Source organism: Corvus brachyrhynchos, unplaced genomic scaffold (assembly GCF_000691975.1).
Source record: "Corvus brachyrhynchos isolate BGI_N302 unplaced genomic scaffold, ASM69197v1 scaffold331, whole genome shotgun sequence".
Taxonomy (NCBI): Eukaryota; Metazoa; Chordata; class Aves; order Passeriformes; family Corvidae; genus Corvus; species Corvus brachyrhynchos.
The window spans coordinates 59846-69972 of record NW_008237229.1 but is presented as its reverse complement, the minus strand read 5'-3'; positions in this window follow the sequence as shown (position 1 = coordinate 69972).

Genomic DNA, 10127 nt, shown 5'->3' with positions numbered 1-10127 from the left:
CCCCGGGAGGAAGCCGGGGCTTGGAGCGACAGCAGAGGGGGAGGAGGTGGCCAGGGTCCCTCCCCGTCCCCGGGTGAGGGACAGACCTCCTGGGCAGGGCGGTGCGGTCCTTCCGCGAGTGGGCAGGCGATGAAAGCTCTGCGCCGGGGCACCGAGCAGTGATGCCATGCTGTGTTGGGTGCTTTTTTTAATCTCTTGAAAAGTCCACTTCTGTTAGTGCTCTTTATTTCCCACCCGTTGGCATCGCTGCCAGGCGGCTGGGTTCCCGCATCCAAACGTGCCTTCCGGGTCACACGCCAGAGTACCTTTTGTGGCAAAGATTGCACTGGCTGCTGCCGGTGTGTACACCTACTAGAGCTGCTGGCAGGACTTCGTTGGGCCAAGTCCTTTAAAAGTTACAGAAAATACTTTGAGGAGAGGCAAATGCAACAAACCCACTTGCAAGTGTAAGCCCCCTCATTCTCCCTGCGTGTACAACATTAGTAATTTACTCGTTTGGGTGAGATAACCAGAGTATAGAAGCAATATGAAGTGGCTCAGATGACCTAGAAAAATGGCTTATAAAATACAAACTACTGCTATATTTTAATGACATAACATTTGCATCAGGCCATCACACATTATCAGTGTTTCCTACCAAGCTGTTGTGCTTCAAGTTGTTTTTTTAATTATTATTTTAAAAATTTTTTTTGTCAATACACTGCTGGGCAGTTCAAGGAATTCTCCCTTACGGGAATGTGAAAGAGAGTGAAAGAAATGGCAGTTGCTGTATTTCATAATGAGAAATAGTAGTTATTATGGAAACACTAAGTATTAAAGATGCCCTACATGAGAGATCTCATAAATGTTGTTTTGCACTACCATATCACCACTCTCACTTGGTTTTGGCTATAAATTCCAAGAATAGATGGGAATTCCAGCTTCACCTACTAGATTTGCAAAGTGTTTATGCCTGTGATGAAAGGGGAACTGCTCTGTGGTAATTTATGAGTACCCTGTTTTGACTTTGCTCCATGAACAGAATGGTTCAATTCAAAAGGAAAATGAAAGGAAAAGTATGGCTCAAGATAAGCCACTTTTCTACAAACAATAGCTGAGGGACAGTGCCAGGCTTCTTTGCACTGGAGGGGAAAAGAATTAGGGATGTGAAAAAAGGAGCACATTCACAAAAGGCTGGGAATTGTCTGGGAGAATTAATCTGAGACATTTAAGTGCTTGACAGAGCCCAGTTTCCTGTGGTTACCTTGTAAATTTTACATTGCAAAGACACAAATAAATATATCTTTTTCTATCTTACTTATCTTCCCCCCCCCTCCCCCCCACTAAATACTTTGTTTCAACTGCTAAATGCTTTATGTTTTAGATGTCATGTTATATCGCTGTGCATCACCGACCACGAGCTCCTGCAGGCAAAGAGGACTAAAACTCATCCTGACCTCTGAGGAGGTGCCCTTGACAAATAGAGACTCAGAATAATGAAAGGCCCATGACAAGGCAGGGTGACCTCAGAGTGGAAAGGAGACTGGAGAGTAGATACTTCTGTAAACTCTGTGTACCTTTGTGTCCTGCGCATCTTCCTCTCACTGAAACACAGTAATGTTCACTGTCCTGGGCAGCACCAGTTCAACTAGGCACCTTAATAAAGTGCTTTATTTGCATTAATGCTCAAACAAAATCCAGCTGTGGCCCTGAAAACGTGCTCAACAGAACGCGTTAGAGGGAGACGAATGATCAGTCACATCAGGATCCCTTTATGCTATGCTGGCAGTATAAGGCATTTAATAACAAAGAAATGCAGCCCCTGTAGCCCTCCCTGGGCATGTGCCTGGCTGGGTGCAGATGGTAGATTTGTGTGGTATGAGGCCAGCTGTAAGATTTTGGCTGTGTTCCTCTGTCCTCTGCTGTCGTGAAATGCCATTTGGAGATCCCTACGAGAATGGCGTGAATGAGGATAAGACCCTAATATGAAAGCTCAGTACATACCACAGAAATCTCCATTGGGCTAGGCAAATGCCCAGTAAGAATTACTGGTATCATATTACTTATTTATTTATATCGAAACATTTTTTCCTTTACTTAAAACTCGTTATTTGTTCTTACAGGAACACACAGTCACAGACTACCAAGACCCCCCTAATTCTCCTCTCTCTTTCTTTTAATTTGTTTGTAATGTCCAATTGTTTTCTCTTATCGTAAATTAGTCATGCACTCTCTCCTGGTGGAATGGTTTCTTACATGCCTGTGTAGCTCTTAACATAATAGGACGTCTGGGTGTTGGTTGAATAATACAAATAATCAGACACAACACTTTTACAACACGTTTATTTTGGCAATGCTGATATCCTTTGTCTGATTAATGCTGACATTTGATAACTGAGCTGTATTTGCACAAATAATTATGAAAAGTAGATGCTAAGCCTGACTACTTAGATTAGCTATCACACATCTTACAAAGCACAAGACAGTTTTTGGCAGTGTAGGACTGCCTAAATTCTTTTCTAGGGCTGAGGCACAAGAGAGTTTACAATTACTTAGAAAAGATGTGAAGAGGCTCAATCTAAATGTAAATTTGTCCCTCACCAGCCCATCTTACAGTAGCCTAAGCCTAAGCTGTTATTTTCTCCTATTTCAAATCCCTGTTTGAGATCTTCAATGACACCATAAGAGCAGCCAACTTATAATGGCCAGGCTCAGAGTTATAAGGGAGGACTGATGTTTACAGAGCTAAATCAAAATACTAAATGAAGACACAAATGCATCCATACAGGCCATATGTATGGATAACCTAGCATAAGTCTGGTTGAGTCTATCATTATTCCCCCTTTATATGTTGCAGATCACGAGCTGTAATTTCTTTGTGGGCACATTGTGCTCTGTGATTATACCATCCCAGAGGAATCCTAATCAGGGCCAGCAGGTGTTACAGTGACACGTTAACAACAGCAATGAGGCATAGCTTCCACAGAAAAATGTGTGACATTTTCAAGTTCACAAATCCTGTTTTGTTTTCTTCTTTTTTGCAAGTTCTCCCTCAACCGCTCTCTCTCCCTGAGGGATTCAAAGCCCCAAAGACCTTTTTTAAGCTTTATTCTTGGTCCCAGGAGTTATATCTAGATTTTCACTTCTTGCTCTTTATTTGTACAAAACCTGATTATTAAAGGTCTCAGTTCTTCACTGGAGCTTCTGTCCCACAGTAATGATATCACTAATTGCCGTAACTCAATCATGGAATGGAAATAATTGCATGACTAGCTCCTGTAAGGGACTTTAGCAGTAGAAGAAGAGCATAGGGAGATGTTAGGCACATTCATCCAAAACTGTGATCCCCCAAAATCCATCAGCCAGCCCTACAGGCTCCTAACTCTGTTGGTAATCTTAATTTTGGCCATAAAGCTCCATGGGTGACCAGAGCTTTTTCTCTGTATTTGTCCATGCCTGCTCATTCAGAGCCAGAAGTGGAGCCCCTGGGCATTGTGCAGTTATCACCAACGTTTCTATAGGGATTTTTGGGGTCCACACAAAACACAGAGGCAATCAGCTTTGATGAGAGAACAGCAGTACCTCACCTCTTGCAGAGGTGGCCATGTGACAGGGCAGCAAGTGAGAAGCCTGACTTCGAAGCCTTCCTCAGACTGCAGGGATTAAAGACCAAACCCTTAAATACCAAGGGGCTGGTGGGGCTTGCTGACTGCTATCAGTAATTCCTGCTAGTGCTGAGCCTTTGGGTGTGCGTGTGAGAAACCTCCTGGGATCAGGCTCAGGTTGGGAAGCAAACGTGTCTCTTGCACCCGTGCTGGGGAGAGAGCTTGTGCCTCCCTCTGCAAGCAGCAGGTGGTTCCCATAGGTGAAGCCATCCCTCCTCTTCCCAAACATGGAGCTACCTCTTCTCCCAGTTCCTCCAGCTCTGAGTTAGTGCTACCCAGGCTGAAATCTACAACCCAGCTACAGGTGGGTGTTCCCAAGTGTGCACTGTTCCTCTTTCAATATCCAAGGAAATGTCAAAGAGACAGAATGTAAAGTCTTTTATGTTCAGCACCACAAAGGCAGAGTTTTTCCAGTCTGATGCCTGCTTGAGAGTCACAAAAGTTCATGCTGAGGTCTGACTTGGTCTGTTACCCATGGTTCCATCTCTGCAGAGTACAGCCTGCTGTCATTTCCAGTGGGCAAATAACCTCCAAAATTATGTATCATGATATTGTACCAAGGAGCATATACCCTGCTGTTAGAGTTATTACCTCTTTTAGAACTAAACAAAGAAAACGTGGTTTCCAATAGTAATACATTTATACTTTTTCTCCTCACAAACCACCTGTGATGTCAATAAACACCCACATGCACACTTCAAAATGTATCATCTGCTTCCCATTGTAGGCACAAGTACTTAGGATCTGCTATTGTCCATAGCACACCACTGTGTGCCACTCATTTTCCAGCTCCCTAACTTTCAAAGGATCATTTATGTTTGACAACATGCAACAGGGAGAGACAAAATAAGTCAAAAACCACTGAGACTCAAAGGCTGTCTCTAACCATAGGCACCAGAAAAGGAATAGCTTGTTTTGGGTCTTCCATCATAGACTGTGTGGAGCTGGCATAGAAAGGTAGTGTTAATTTATCAGGTATTCAATGGGGAAAAAGAAAGATGGGTCATACACTTGTTACTTACTGAAGATGGATGCTTTTCACAGTTTCTGGTTATTGAAATTGATATGCATTACTGGATACACTGTTTGTAAGATAGTTTGATAGAATCTCAACACCAGAAATATTTCCCAGAATTATGAGACATTTTAAAAGCCAAGGAGCCAGACTAATAAGATGCCTGTTGGTTGGCAGGGTGACCAGTTTGGCTATCCTGCAAGGAAAGTGTCACCTTTCACTGAGCAAAACATCAGTCTTAGAATATTACAAATTATCCATTTCTAATGGTACAGTTGGCTGAAGAAAGCTACAGAAAATATCATATTCTGCACACACACATACCTCTGATAAGTAACCAATACCCCAATATAGCAAACATTTAGTAGGATTAACTTCCTAGATATATCTCTGCCGAATTTAGCTATTAGAGTCAGTATTTTTCCACAGTGCTTCATTCCCACTTGTATTATTTCCTCCTATCCTTAGCACCTCTACAACAATTTTTTTCTGACCATGACTAAGGAGGCGGTTCCCAGCCGAAACTAACCCCCACATTTTCATTCATTCGCACTTCAATTCCTCCTAAGATGCATGGGCAGACATGCTGCATTTTTTGCTTTATCTCTTTTCAGTAATTTCTATAAATCTACCTCCATTTTATCCTAAACCTTTAGGACCTGTGGCTTTAGTCCCAGTTCCCTTCAAAGCTGTAGCCATTTTTGATTTAAGTCTGTTTTTTGAGACAGCTGCTCCTTATTTTTTTTCCCGCCTCTGACAATCCCAAACAATTGCTTCTTACAAATACTCTGACTGTCATGGTTTAGGACTTCCTTTGTCCTCAGTGCATCTGCTTTTTTCTGACCATGACTAAGGAGGCGGTTCCCAGCCGAAACTAACCCCCACATTTTCATTCATTCGCACTTCAATTCCTCCTAAGATGCATGGGCAGACATGCTGCATTTTTTGCTTTATCTCTTTTCAGTAATTTCTATAAATCTACCTCCATTTTATCCTAAACCTTTAGGACCTGTGGCTTTAGTCCCAGTTCCCTTCAAAGCTGTAGCCATTTTTGATTTAAGTCTGTTTTTTGAGACAGCTGCTCCTTTTTTTTTTTCCCGCCTCTGACAATCCCAAACAATTGCTTCTTACAAATACTCTGACTGTCATGGTTTAGGACTTCCTTTGTCCTCAGTGCATCTGCTGTTCTGTTAGGGCTCAGAAAAGCTGATTGCTAAAGTCTGCTTCACAATTCCTGTGTTTCTACATGGAATTTCCTCTCCAGCTCTCCTATCCACATATGGGGCATGTCATTGCATTCCCATGTGACATGCAAGCTCTCGATTATGCAGCACCTTTGAGGCAAGCACACAGCTACCTCCTGCAGTTTAGACTCAGCTGAGAAGGCTCCACGATGAGTTGAGGAATCAGGGATTTTTAAGGAGCATGCAAACCGTGTTTAAGGACCAAAATTAAAGGCTCAGAAGAAGCAGAGCCAATGAGCAGGAATGCATTATCCTGACATAAAGAGAAGTATAAGCAAGTAGAGACTGATTTCCATTCACTGGAGGAATGTTTGGAAGATGGACCATTGATTGTGGGAAACGTGGAAGAATACAATACCTACAATCTCAACACTATAACTCACCAAGAATGGTATTAGGGGTATGCTCAGGGTTCTATGCTCTTTCAGTATATATGTAATTAATTTTTGAATTTAAATAAATATGCTAGCACCTCATTTACAGAAGCCAAAGAAGCAGCTTTGCTTGCTTTCTTGTCTTGTAGGGTATTACAGTTTGTTTCTTATCAGTAGCAGAATGGAGAGTCCAGGTGTTTCCCTGCACCTGTAACAGATGGTTCAACAATAAAGATGTTCACTAAACCAGGGACCTAATATTCTCTGAAAAATATCCTCAGATCAGCAGACCCTTGTAGCATATCCAAGAGGTGTCATTAGGACTGAATTATTAGAATTTCAAAAAAGGCTCAAAAATTTGACATGCTGTATCTTTAAAACACTTTGGGGGTTTTCTCTTTTGAGGCTAGATTAAAGCAGTTCTTTATACAACTTAGTATCAGAAATGCTGGTGTTTTATAAAGAATAAGATACAATCTGATAACTAATTGTTTTACTGCATTTCAGGTTGTAGAGTTGAGCCCAGAATTCTGTTGAAGTGTCTTGCCAGGGCAGGAAAAACAAGGAAGAAGAAAAGCTTTCTAGTTATCTTATTTTGTAAAAAAGCTTGGAGTCTGTTCTCCAGTTTCTGACGGAATAAATATCTCTTTGTCAACTTCTTGCCTGGCAATGGAATTAAAGCTCTGCTAATCTTTATTTAAAATTGTGAGGTGACAGCATGGTGCTAGCACTGACCAACCTTGTGATGTTAAATGTATTTAAATGCCTCACCTGTACAATAATTAGTCCCATACTCATATGAAGCTCTTTTTACATTAAAGACAAGATAATCCAAACCCTCAGTTTATTGGATATGTATCTTCGTCTGGGAGTGATTACAAGTTCACACTGCTGTCCTTCTTACACTGATGCTGCAACTTCCTAAATGAATTTTATCCTGACCCTTGTTAAGAACAGGCACTTGTTGGAGAGGTGCCACAGGGGTGGGTGTCCCAGGAGTGTTGCTCACATCTGATGCCAGCCCTCAGCCCCGAGCTGAGGAGGAGACGGGACCCGAGTTTGGTTTTCCACCCTTTCTCCCATCTGTGCTGCTGTGGGCTTGGCTCTCTGTCCCAAGGGCTTGTGTTCTCCACCCCAAGGACGGGCTGGTGAGCTGGATGGTTTGCTCATCTCTAGGTAGCTGGGCCATGTGAATGGTCCAGGAGCGCGGGCTGGAGTGTGGGCTGGAGCCCTGCACATGCTGCCTCTGCCGCTCGTTTCCCTGGAGAACGTTAGATCCACTGACTGTGGTGGCACAGCTTGTGACTGCTTGGGTAAGACTAGATTAAGCCTAGAGGAAAAAAAAGTGTAGGAAGATATCCCTACCAAACCGGGACGTCAGCACAGAAGTGAAATCACAAACCAGCTGCCGCTCTGTGTGAGTGCAGAAGATGATTCAGCATTGGATGCAACACAGACATTAATTAAAAATAATAACAAGAAGCCATTGAGACTTCCATGGAAAATCTAACATTCTTCTAAACATCAAGAGCTTATGAAATGCATAATAAACCATTTAGTTCAAAATTTTCTGAAGAGTTTTTATAACATCTGACTTTGGAGGTTCTTGACAATTCATCTTGTAATGAGCTAACAATTTACTGCAGGGTGGCAAGTATGTAGGTATGACTGGAAAAAAGGAAAGCTGTTAATCATTGAACTTGTCAAGGAATATCACAATAGGATTGACATTTTCAACCTGTTTATTTGAAATTTAGAAGAGAAGGGGAACATCTTCAGTCACCAAATTTGCTCATAGCAAAATACTATTCTGGTGGCTCCAGACTGTGACAGACTCTAGGAAAACCTTAATGAAATTACATAATAGACAATTTTGTGGTAAACTAAATTCAGACCCATGCAAGACTGGGAACTAGAGATGAGCAAATAATTCTTTCTAAAATGCATTCAGCATATATAGCTTTTGTATGTGTTTGAGAAATGCTGAAGACATTTATGTGAATATGATTTTAGCTGAATTGAGTGAAGTGAAAAAGAAATGTATGGCAGAGTGGAAAATGTGACAGTATGACATAGAACATGGATCAGTCTTTCTTCACCAGCTTTGTATGAGAGGGAACTCTACAGGATTTTGAAAATATAAGCTAAAACATATACTCTGCATCCTAGCTTAGCAGCAATAAGAAAAACTAAGCTAACAAATATAAAATGAAGTTTAGAATAACAACAGGAGTAAATACAGAATGGGGGAGAAAAAAATCACATTCTGAAGGGAAACGATAGAAGAACAATAGAGAAGCTCAGAGAGTTTGTAGAGCCAAAATGATCAGTTTGCTATCACAGGGACCTCTTTAATGTTGTCTATTCATTTGGACAAGTCAAGAAAGAGTTCAGTAGTTAAAATCATAACTTTAGTTCGCTTTGGAAAGGAACTACTCTGTGGGTTAAAAGTAAGAAATGTGTTGGTCCCCCAGCCAGTGGGCATTGTAGCTGTGTGTGCTGAGAATAACTCGGAGATGAGAACTGGATTAACTTTTCATCATTTGATGAAGATCTGTGCTGAGCCTGTTTTGGCACTCCTTAGAGATAACTAGCATCAGATTGTAAGTTATATCGCACACCTAGATTTCTGTAAATCTACCATCACACAGCAAAGTGGAAAATTTGGGGGAATGGAGAAAAAATATGGATGAGGAGAAAAAGGAAAGCAACGTTACAAATAAAATTATCTTCCAATAATTAATGAAACACCCCTATGTCTAGGACATACTTCCTGTTACAGTATGTTTGGAAAACTATCCCAGTGCAGCCTGACAATGACTTGTACCTCCCTCTCTTCCACGTGTCACATGCCCTTTGCAAGTGGGTGAAGAATATGGAGGGCAGGGAGGAGGAAGAGACTGGTGGAGGCTCCATGAGTCACCACAGCTGTGTACAACACCTGCTGGCTGTGCCTCCCTCTAACAAATCCACCCCATACACCACAGACCTTTCTTGCATGAGGATATCCCTCTGCTGTGTTCAGTGGTGCAGAAGCCTTTCATTCCTCTGAGGGTGAGCAGCTTTGCTCCAAGGAGTGTCAGCATAACGTGGCAATTCATGAGGAACACGGCAGTGCAACTCCACTTCAACAACAATGAGTTTATGTTTGTGCCACCTCTCATTTTTAATTCATGAGTACATTAATTTTGTATCATTTGCATCATAACTAGAGCTTTTCCTGCAAAGGAACACTAAGGATTCATTATTTTTATCTTTTTTCCCCACTATTCTGCTTTGCTCTTAGTAACCTTCTTTACACGAATCAATATTACTTTTCCCAAAAAACAGGCATGTGGGATTTATTCAGGCAAAGTGCTGATTTAAAACTGGGACAATTCCCTTTAGCAATAAACAGTGAACAATGATGTAAAGTGTTATGGTGTGACAGCCATCATCTGAATGAAGAATACACACCTGACTCATCCTTTTTGCTGTCTGTCAACAGCAATACATTTGGATGTGGCAGTGCTTCTGTATGTTACACAACAGGTTGCCTTCTCATTTCTTTTGGACTTTTGTACTAAAAATATGTGCTCTCCACATTCCAAAGATGTTTACCTGTTTTTATAACACTCCTGTTCTTCACTGAAGGCCAAGAAGGATTTGTAACATCTATTAAATCAGCACTTGTTGCTAATTATTTTTATCACATTTTGTAACTTTAAAGCTCCCTTTAGTTGCTTTAATTTTGGGCTCTGTACACCATCCTTTTTCCATTCAAGACAAGAGTTCACTATCTCAGGAGGCAAAGCCATGTACTATTTTAACAGACTCCCAAAGAGATGAAAAAGTTATGAATGGATCTTGT